Raw genomic sequence first — 11,135 nt, forward strand, 5'->3', positions numbered from 1 at the left:
CTGGGAAGGGTGGGCGGTTCTTGGAGCGGTATGGAGATGTGGGGACCATGCACCTCCTGTGTGGCTCTTGGAGAGGCTGTGAGATGGGGACCCTGTAACCCTCTCTCTGTGTCCGGCACAGAGAAGAGGCAGAGACAAGAGATGTGTGTAGAATGAGCACTAGAAGGGGCCCCGAATCCTGGGGAGCCCAAGTGCCAGAGTGTGCTGGGGCCGTTGGGAAAGCTCCCAGTCTGAGCCACATGCCCACACTTTGGGGTGCTGTCCCTCCTTGTGCCCATTGCTGCCCAAGCAAACCCCAAACCAAGGTAATCTCATTGGCTCCTCTTGTCCATAGCAGCCAGATTCTGGGGCCCTGGAGACTCTTCGTGGGGTACCCCTGAGGAGGAGAGAGAGGCAGCACCCTCTGGCCTCACCCAGCCCTGCCACACCCCCACCTGTGCAGACCCCCAGGGCCACATTTGGGGAGCAGCTGGGACAGGGGTTCCCCTGCGCCCAGGCTCTGGCGGTTAATCTCCCCTGTCAGCTGTACATTAGAGAGAGGTTCATATTTTGGTCAAGAAAGAAAACAAAGCTCATGCTAGCGCTGCAGCCCGGAGCTTGCCGCCTCCACTTGGCCCTTTTACCCGAAAGCACGCATTTTCCATGACGTTCTTCAATGAAATATTTGACAACATTGCAGCCCAGGAATTTACAGCCCTCTTCCCTGTGAGATTTTTGGGAGTTTTCTGGCATTAGCCGTGCATACTGCTCTAAGAAACAGAGACCGCTCTAGGGACATCGAGCACCCTGGCGCTCCCATTCCGGATGCCTGGCCCGTCTGCAGCTCTCCTTCCCACAGAGGCAGGCTCCCAAGCATCCCGATATATTTTTATCCCCGCTGCCTGGACAGCTGTGCTCGGAAAGATGGCGAGATGTTCCTTCCAGGATGGGTGTGTGTGTGAGGATGTGTGTGTGTGAGGGGGAGAGTGTGTCTCCTAGATTTTGTTTCTGAGCAAAGGATCCACACAGAAGGAGAGGGTGGATGCTCAAAAGGTGCAGCAGAGAGACCAGGACTGCTGCTCAATGCTTACTCTGCCCATGGGGCTCCCAGTGGCCGTAAATCCTTCTGAGTTGGGAGTGAGGGACAGTGTAGACAAAGAAGATGAAAAATGAAAGGGTTTCCAAAAAACAAACAAACAAACCAAAAGGAAAATATAAATTAAATTTCAAAGGCCAGGTATTTTCTGTTTCTCAGATTTGAGGGGGAGATAATTCAGATACATATGCAACCCCCTAGGGGAAGACAGGGTCAGAACAGAGTGAGACCAGGGAAATGAAGGGCCGGGCAAAGCGGGAGGTGAAAGGGAGACGTGCTCAGATTTGTTTCTTAATGAAAAGCAGCAATTTGCCCCCAGAAACCTGCCCGTGTGTGCACTTGAAATGTGCCCATCGGTCTCCATTTATAGGTGGTAACACTCTGTTCCCATTTAGAGGGTGTTGCAAATGATGAAAACAAGTGTTATTTTTAGGGAGAAAACACAATCGGCTCAGCCCTGGCACAGCTCAGGAAGGGAGGTACAGAGGGCGGGGCTCTACCTGCCTGAGGGCACAGCCCACAGCCCAGGTTTGCTGAGAAAATGGAGGTGACACCCTCTCCCCATGCCGCTCCTCGGTCTGGTGTGGGTCCTTTTGTGGCAGCCGGGTTGTAACTCGGCTGCCCCGGGGACCCTTGGAAGGTTTCCACTTGGGCGCGCAAGGGCTGCACAGCGCTCAGCCTGCTGTCTGCACAGTCGACTGGGGAGCCAGCTCCTGTGTGTGCGTGATGTGGGAGAAGGTGACACAGCTCCCGGGAAATCAGAGCTGGCCGGCTGGAGGCGGTGCTGGGCAGCCTGCCCTGTGCACTAGAACAGAGAGGCACAGATGGCCGGGAGACATGGAGACCCTCCCCTCCCTAGAGAGAGACCGGGATATTCGGTCATCAGAACCCAGAGACATGGAGGTCAGAGAGACAGAGAGTGAGGCCCCAAGAGACACACACAGAGACTGTGAGCGAATCGGGTGAGAGAGACACGAACAGACGGAGAGCAAAGCCAAGGGTGAGAGAGAGAGAGAGATCACATGGATGGATGGATTCCTGGGGTCTGCTTTGGGGGGTGGGGGACATCTAGAAAGCTAGGGGTGGTGGATGGGGTCAGGCAGGGAGGCCCAGACCACTTGGAGTGAGGAGTGTTTGTGAGAGGGAGAGAGAAGGAGAGAGAGACAGAGAGAGAGACAGCAGGAGACAGGGAGGGAGGAAGAGAGCTGGAGAGAGAGAGGGATGTGTCAGAGGCACAGCCCCTGCCGGGCACACTCCTCTCGGGACTCCAGGAACTCAGGCAGGCAGTGGCCCTGATGTTGGAGTTGCCCTGCATCCAGTTTTCCTGGAGGCGCCCCAGACCTCATCCCATTTAGCCCTGGGGTGGGGCTTCCCCAAGAAAGCCAGGGAAGGTCTATGTGTGGGCCCTTTTCGGTGTCTCTGGGGCTGTTTGTGAGTAAAACCAGAGGAGGCCATGGGCAAAGCAGACCAAGGAGACTGAGGAGAGCCTTGGCAGATGATTTAACCCCTGGGTGCCTCAGTTTCCCTGTTTTAAAGTGGATCTAAGTCAGTACCCATGCCCAGAACTGGCCTGAGGACCGGAGGACAAATGCCAGAAGCGCTCGGGGCAGAGTAGGGTGGGGGTGGACACCATCAACTGGAACTCGGGCAGAATTGTTAAACAAACAAAACCCCATTGAGACTTGGCTCCACTGCTCTGTGACCCAGGGCTGGTGGCCTTACCTCTCTGTGCCTCAGTTTCTCATCTGCAGAAGAACAGTGATAGTACCTCCCCTCTGGGTAGTTGAGAGGATTAGACAAATGAGTCATTGTTAGCCTGGTTGTTGTTACTTGGGGTGCGGGGGCTGACTCCTCATCCCCTTCTCCTGGCAGTCCCTGAAAGCCTGTGCGGCCCCGGCCCAGGGACTTGGCTTGACAGGACCAAGGCTTTGGCGGAATGAACACAATAGGGGAATGAGCTCACGTGAGACTTTGGACAAGTCCTCTCCCCTGTGGGCTCCAGTGAGACATGCCCCCTGGGCAATGTGGCAGGGCAAGTAGCTTGAAATCCTGACACCCCCTCCAGAGAGCACAGTCAGGTGGAGAAGACCCTCCCGGGCCATGGGGCGCCTAGGAACCGGCTTCCTGACACATGGGAGGATGATGCCCACCACACACACACCAGCCGGACTTGGTCCCTGGTCACCCTCTGCAGTCAACAGAACCCCTATCTACCCTCACAGGGTGGCCACCTGGAGCAGGGGCCTGGCCGGCCAAAGACCTGGGTTAGAATCCCACCTCCCTGCCCCAGCTGCTGTGTGACCTCTGCACAGCTTCTTGACCTCTCTGAGCCCCCTCTCTCATTTGCAGGATGGTGAAAATAAGGGTATCTCCACCCTAGGGCTGCCGGGAAAACTAAATGAGAGGAGCATGGTCATTAGAGAATCACTAACTGCCTGCTGGGTCCCGGCCTGGGCTGAGGAGTTGCTGAGCCCATTTCCCAGACAGGATAGCAAGGGACAGCAAGGGCTCCACAAATGTGCCATCAGTTATAAGACATTTCTCTCCCTCCTCCTGACTCTGGGCTGCCACTGGCAAATCCTGGAAGAAGACTGGAGACTGTTGCCCCCCTAAACTCAGAGGCTCCACTTAACACACGCCCCCAGCTTTCCACAGCAGGTAACAACAAAATAACAGCCTCCAGCCTTCTGTCCGCCCTGTCCCCTCCCCCACGGGGTGGGGGGGATCTGAGGTCTCCCCAGGAGGCCCCAGGAACTCCCACCCTCCCTTCCTGGCTCTGCTCCCCGACAGTCCAGTTTCTAAGAAACGCCAGGGTGGTGGTCGGTGGTCGGCAGGAGCCTGGCCTGAACCTGGCAATCTCTCTACCAGCTTCTGCCTTGCTGAGGCAGCAAGGGGGAGCACTTAGCCCCTAGACTGCCCCCTCCCAGGGTCTTCAGGGAAAATCTTGACCTCCGCTCTTTTTGTGGCACGGAATTGGGGCAAGAGGGTTCATAGCAGCGCAGACACTGCAGCAGCCCTGGCTTAGCATCTTGGAGGCTGAGAGGTCAAGGTCCCCCAGGAGCCTTCCTCCAGTGGATTCCTTTGAGTGGGGGCTCTGACTCGCAGGGTGCTAGGTCTCCCCCTGGAGTGAGTGCAGACGCCCATCCAGTTGCTGCTCCTCACACCTAACGGTTGGAGCTTCTTGCCATTTAACATGTGCTTTGTCCCTTTTTACCATTATTATTTTTGCTCTCTCTCAATGTCACTTTGTTGCCAGGCGGCGCTTTCCACCCTGTAGAATTTAAAAATCAAACTGAAGTGGAAACTTAAAGCAGCCACTCAAACTTTCTAGTCCTTTTATTTTGAAGCCTATTTTCTCAATGCTCGAGATGCACCAAATCCTTGAACAATTTGGTCACACATGGATCCTACCTGGGGTTCGTTTTTAAGAGTAATTTCCTTGGGGCACTTGGTTTTCAGGCATGCATTTCATGTCTCTACCCCGGCACCAATTAATTGTTATCCTGGGTATTTTTTCTTAATAATCAACAATTACCTGCAACAGCTCTCTCTCTGGCAGGGAAAGATGTATAAGACCGCTATTTTTAAAAGCACAAACCTCAAAATATTTTAAACATTTGGTTATATTCCCAGGGTCAAAGCCGATCCTTTTATCTCGCCTCTCCTCCCACCTCCCTTTTGGCTGTTAAAACTTGAAACCGAGTGAGGTCCACGTGGCAGCCGCAGGCAAAGCTTCCACCGAGGTCTTTCCCACCTCCCCAAATTGGGCTAAGACCCATTTAATTCGCCATGAAAACTAACTCAATTAGGAATCAAATTCACTCTTTTTAAGAGACCAGTAATAAGTGTTCTAACGCCCCCTCGCCACCGACCCCGTGTTTCTCTCCGCAAAGCAGGCTTTTCTGAAGGACTTGGCTTCAGGGCAGCGGCCCCTCGCCACCGCCTACCTGCCCCTGACTCCTCTCTCTCCCCCCTTTTCGAGCCGCCGAGACTCACTCCGGGTGTGCGAGTCTGCTCGAGCATTCTTGACGTTGCCTCCCAGAAGGGACTGCCGAGGTCTGGCGTTCGGCCGAGGCGGTGCGTCTGAGTCCCGCGGGCAGCCCGGAACGCGTTTCTCTCCGCACGGACCAGGCCTCCGCGGGGCTCTGGGTGCGCCGCCCCTCGAGGCTGAGGCTGGCCCCGGCTGCGAGGTGGCTCTGCGTCCCCCGAGGCCCTGGCGGCGGGAGGATCCCGGGCAGACCCGGCTGGTTACTGCTGCTCTCGTTCTTCGACGAAGCAATTATTTTAACCGTGGTTTGGGCTAATGATGGGTTCTGCTAGCGTGAACGCAGTGTTTATTTTACTTCGACCATCCCGGGAAAGGGGGTGCGCGCCTGGGCGCCGGGTGAGGGACGCTGGAGCTGCAAATCCGAAAACTCTCAGGCTGGGGAAAGGTCTTGGTTGGTGGGGCCAGTGAGCACCCCTTTCTCGCTCGCTTGGCCCTGCCTCGGTGGGAGCTGAGGGGTGGACTCAGCCTTCTCGCGCGCGCGTCTGAGCAGAGAGGCTGGGGGGCCTCGGGGCACCTGGGCGCACCCGGGCCTCGCGCTCGTGGAGAGGCACCTTCTGGAAACGAAGTCCGCGCGCGTCTCCAGGCACCGACGCCCCCCTTTGACGGTGGTGGGACTGCCCAGTTTCGGATACCGCGGCCTGCCGGGCGCACGAAGGGAGAGGGGCAGATAGGAAGGTTCTGGGCGCTGGACTCTGGGATGCAACCTAGGTTGCCGCTAGAGGGTGACGCCTAGATCGAGGTCTAAGGTCCATGAAGCTGGGGTGCCTCCAACCGGGTTTGTTTGTTTTTCCCTGCAAAACCGGGAAATGCACTTTGAGTGCCAGATTGCTTGGGACTTATCTATACAGGTAATGGGGTAATGGGAACTAGCGGATACCAAAGATTATGCAGTAACGTTAAGGGGGAAAATGCACGTCAAAAGTTCTCACACTTGGTCAATTCGCGCTACGTTGTCTGGGACCGGAATTATACGGGAAACTGGCTCTGTTCTCCACCTGCCTGTGCCTGCCATAGAGGAGCCTGCAGCCGGGTCACTGGACCAGTCGGGCTGATTTCTCAATGCAGTCTCCAAACCCCCCTAATTTTTGATTCGGGCGGGCGCAGGGCCGCAGTGGGGGCACAGACGGGGTGGAAGCGTCGGAGCGCGGACAGACCTCAGGCTCCCGCTGACTCTGGTGAGCTCCGACTGGAGCCCGGAGGAGATCCGGCTGGGCCCAAGGAACTCGTGCACACGCACCGGTGCAGGCTGTGGGCTTGCAAACCAAGGAGAAGGACTGCGTGAACGCGGACGCGGGAGGCCGGCACACAAACGGGCGCCGCCAGATGGTCACTGTGTCCACTTACGCAGTGCCGCCCCCATTGCTCTTCCTCCACCAAAAGTCCACCCCAGCAAGCGTAAGCCTCCAAACCCAGGCCGGAGGTCCCAGCGGTGTCTCCCCCCGCCAGCCAGCCCCTTCCCTCAGCCCCGCCAGGCGTCCCGCCGAACGGAGACCGCACTCGTTCCAACTCAATTAACTCGCTGCGAGGCCGCCGCCGGCGACGGGCTCGTCCTGCAATTAGGGCCGCGCCGGCGCGGGCGGGGGCGGGCGCAGGTAAAGAGGAACCAATTTGCCCCGAGGCTTTATCAACAAGTGGCTTAACTAGGAATTTACGTTGACAACTCAGCACCTCGTCGGGGCTCCGGCGGCGGCCAGCCTAGATGACAAGCTGAACTCTGGGGGGCCGCCGAGAGCCGGGAGGCCTGAGGCTTCAAAGCCACTCGGAGGCGGCTTCGGCCTGGGCCCCGCGCGCCGGGCCCCGCGCGCCGCGTGGACCTGGGCGCCCCGGGCGCGCCGCGAGGACAGGGGTCCTGGCCGGCGGGCGAGCGTGGGCCGGTGGGCGCTAGGCCGTCTTTCCCGGCGAAGTAGGTGGCCGTGTATATTTTTGTTCAAGTGGTGTTTATGTTAATGAGAAAAAGATGGAATTACAAACAGCCCGGTGATCGCGCTGCAAGCCCCCGGACTCGCGGTGCTGCGTCCCAGGCCCAATCAAAGGGCATGAGCCGGGCTCAGGGCCTTAAGCGGAACCTCCTTCCTCCCTTCCTCTAACCGAGTGAAATTGGCATCCCCACCCCAGACCCCAACCCCGCAGTAGCACCGTCAGGTTTCTGGATAAGAAAAACCCTAATTTAAGTCCCGCAGCGTCTTTTTTAAAGCGCTCCCAGATAACCCAGTGCCTCTGGGGCGGCACTCGGGTGGGATTGGGCCTCCCTCCTCCCTCTCACCTCCGCCTTTCCCTTTTCTTTTATTTTAAAATAATATCATTCGCTCTGGCTTGACAATTGCTTCCCTGCCCTGGTGACTTTTGTCTGGGGAAAAGCAGTTGTCTTTCTATAGGCCGCTCTGATGCCCCCATCCCAAGAGAAAATGTTCTCTTTTTCCCAGCACCCACCACCCTCTTCTCCTCCCTTGGTTGGAAAGGACCGTGGCGGCGCCTGCTGGCGTGTGACTCCTTTTCTTTAGTGAAATGAGCACCCGGAGTTAAAAAAAAAGCAGGACCTAGCTGGAGTGAGAGCTCCACTGGCAGCCGGTGAAGAGATTCCGACTGCGCGGGAGGCTGTGGCTGGGCGGGATGCGTGTTGCCTGGGCCAGGGCAGCGGGGCTGCCTCAGGCACCATGCCCCTCGGGGATCACGCACCCCAGGCCCCTTTCCAAACACTGTGCCGCCTGCGTCTCCAGACGCAAAGTGAAAGGGAGACTGGTGAATGGCTAGAGGAGTGGAAAATTCAGGGCCTTGTCTAATCTTTTCCTAGAAGACCTTGGACTGGGGAGATTTTGGGTTTCCCGATACATTTCCACAGCTCTTCAGCACACTCTGCTTGTGTAGACGCTGCTGAGTGCCCTTTCCAAGCAGTTCAGTTTTGGATTTAGTGCACAGGGTGCCCCGCTGGCTGCAGACGGAAGGCAGCGGCCTAGAGAACACCTCCTCATGAGGCTTCCAGCCTGGAGAGCAGATCTACCAGCAACTCTGGGGTGCCACATTCCCCGGGTTTGAGTCTCTGCTTCCCCCATCACTACAAAGCAAACCCGTTACTCCAATAGGCTTTGAAGGCCAGGCTCACCCTGACTGGGTAATCCTCCTGGCACCCCAGCAGTAAAGAAGTCGAGGGAACCAAAGAAAGAAAACTATCTCAGGGGAGAGGAAAAACAGGAGGATAAGTACTCAGCTGAATTAGAATTCTGCACATAGACTTTCTCCTGTTGGGAAGGAGAGTTGTTTTTAGAGTGATTCATTCTGACCCTTAGGTTTAAGGGGTGAGTCACACGGGGTGGGGGAAAAGTCGATTTGAGGACCGTGGCCCTTCTCTCCTCTGCCACCTCAGGGCTCCATGCCAGCTCCTGGAAACTGACCTGGGACCCCTTTGACGGGGTTGGGAGGTATCTGTTTGCCCGGAGGTATCTGTTTGCCCCCCGGGTCTTGGGTAATGGAGTCTGTGGACCTGTTGTGTGTGGGGGGAGTGTTCCTAAGTTGAGATGAAAGGATGTTGAGGGGGGAAGTGCAGAACTAGTTGTGTGGGTGCATTTGGGGAAAGAGCCCCACCAGCTTTCACTGGCTGCGCAAAGTCCCTCACACACCCCCTCCCACCTAAGAACCACCAAGACCCGACAAATTGTGCCTAAGTTGGTTATTGGCACCTCTTTCTTTCAGAGGTGCCGTTTGTCAAACGTGTGCGCTCTGCTGACACTCCCTTGACGGCTTTTGCAGCCTTGACATTGAGCAGCAGAGAGAAAGATCCAGAGGGGAACCGGGGTGCTGCGCACAGCACCCTCTGCTGCAGCAGGCCCGAACCCGCCCCTCTCCTCCGGGCGTGGGGTCACAGGTTCCACCGGGGCCACGTTTTTCGTGCAGAAGGGCTGGGGTCACAGGTCCAGGGGCGGGAGACCCAGCGCAGTTGCTTTGCAGGGTTCCTGCCCACCTGCCGCCCTGGTCCGCTCCACGCCGCCAATTTGTCTGCCAGTGTGCGTTTTATTCACTCAGTAGCCTTCAGCAGGTGCCGGGGCGCCCTCATCCCCGGCTGCCCTTGTGTTCGCACCAGCCGGACAGATACAGGAGGTTTGTGTTGGGAACACCTCGAGCTGGCGTTTAGTCTGTCGCGATTGGTGGCCAAGGCGCATCCCGAACCGTGCGCCCTGCTGGCTGGCCTTGCGTTCTGCCCGTGCAGGTGGGAGTGGCTTTTTTCTGAAGGGCTTTGGAAAGCATGGGGCCAGGCGAAAAGAGGGAGCGGATCCCTCGAGGGCCCCTCTGCAGGGTTAGCAGTCACCCTTATCCGCCCACACGGGAGGGTTCCAGGGGCAGCGCCGGCCAAGGACCCGCCCTGGCTGCGCTTGGCTGCTGAGCCTTCGCCGCCTCGGCGGCCTGGCCTGGGTGCCGGGGGAGCCGCATTCTCCACCGGCACCACCACCACTTTCTCCGGCTGGCGGATGCCGGAGCCGAGCCCTGAACTCGCCTTCAAGCTGGCGGGGCCCCTTCTGCGCGTCCCAGCCATTTATTCCATCCTGCAATTAAACCCGAGGTCAAATATCTCCTTAACGACGCTATCAGGCCAGCGGCTCATTATGGCGTATATTTAGCCATAAACTACGGGTTGTAGCGAAGAGGAGATGAAAATTATTGTGTTCTGGGAATGAATCCTTTTAGCAGAAACCAGAGCTGTTATTTACCAGGGAGAACTAAGTACAGGCTGGGCTTCCAGGCGACCCCAGGCGGGACGAGCCGCACTTCCAGGCCCTTTCCGGCTTTGCCTGTGCCCCCGCCCCAGGCCTGGCACGGAGCTTGGCCTCCGTGCTGCTTCCCGAGGCCCAGAAGGCGCCGCCTCAGGGCGCACCGGGCCTCCGCACCAGGCCTCTGAGGGGCAATATCACTAAGTGGCAAAGAGGGCGTTTACATCCGCAGAGTCTGGTCTTGGCTCCCAAATTTGGAGTTCCCCGCAGCCCACTTGCCTGGTTTGCAGCCAGAAAGCCATTGGTAGTGTTGTAAGAATGTGACACGGCAGCCATGCGTGGAGTGGTCTGGAGCTTGGTGGGCTCAACACATTTGACTTCTAGAGTGGTTCTACTTCTGCTGTGCAGCCTTGAGTGGGTTACCTAACCTCTCTGCACCTCAGTAGCCTCACCTATAAAATGAGAGAGAAGTCGATATCCCCCTGGGAGGCTCAGGAGAATTAAACCAGATATTAACGTGAAGGCTGTAGCTCAGTTCTGACCCAGGCAGGTAGATCAGTAAATGGTGACTAAAAGAAAAACCATGAAGATGCTGATAAAAAAAAAAAAAAGTCTGGGCTCCTGAGAGGAATGAATGAATGAGGCCACTTAGGTGAGAGGGTATGGGAGACGTGGAGTGCAGGGTTGGACAGACCCAAGTGTGACTGGGGCCTGGGCCACCAGCAGCTGTCCTCGCCAGCTTGGATAACTTATTTCCCCTGCCCAGGCCCCAGGGCCCTCCTGTCGGAAGACTGCCTGACCCAGAGTTGCCGGGAGTAGCTGAGCTCTGCTGCCTGGGCTCCAGTGCAGAGCTCCACATGAAAGAAGATGCTCAAATGTTATCTCACTCCCCGCCTCCCCCATCCCAACATCCTGGATGTCAAGGTGGCTCTGGTTGGAACCAGAGGCTTCCAGATACACTGGTGACATTCGGTGTGGCCCTGGCAATGCTGGGGGGATGGGGATTTGTGTGGGCCGGAACCACCCCAAATGTAGCCTCTCAGGAAGTGACCGGGTGACCCACAAGCTACAAATATTTGGAGAAATGAGACGAGGGAGTCCCAGTCTAAATGTTTGCCCAAGGCCTCCGAGGGAGTAGATTAATCACGGGGCTAATGGGCCCCCTCCCAGGCAGGGCAGGTGTGTCCTAGAGGAAAGAGGCTGTGGCCCCCCACTGCTGCTGGCCAAGGCCCAATTTCCCTGGCTTCCAGGCTGGGCAGGACACCCAAGTCTCTATCCCTTCCCCACGGACATCCTGCGTGGAGATTCTGGG

The sequence above is a fragment of the Ceratotherium simum genome, chromosome 30 (assembly GCF_057802395.1).
Source record: "Ceratotherium simum simum isolate JZ-2026a chromosome 30, ASM5780239v1, whole genome shotgun sequence".
NCBI lineage: Eukaryota > Metazoa > Chordata > Mammalia > Perissodactyla > Rhinocerotidae > Ceratotherium > Ceratotherium simum.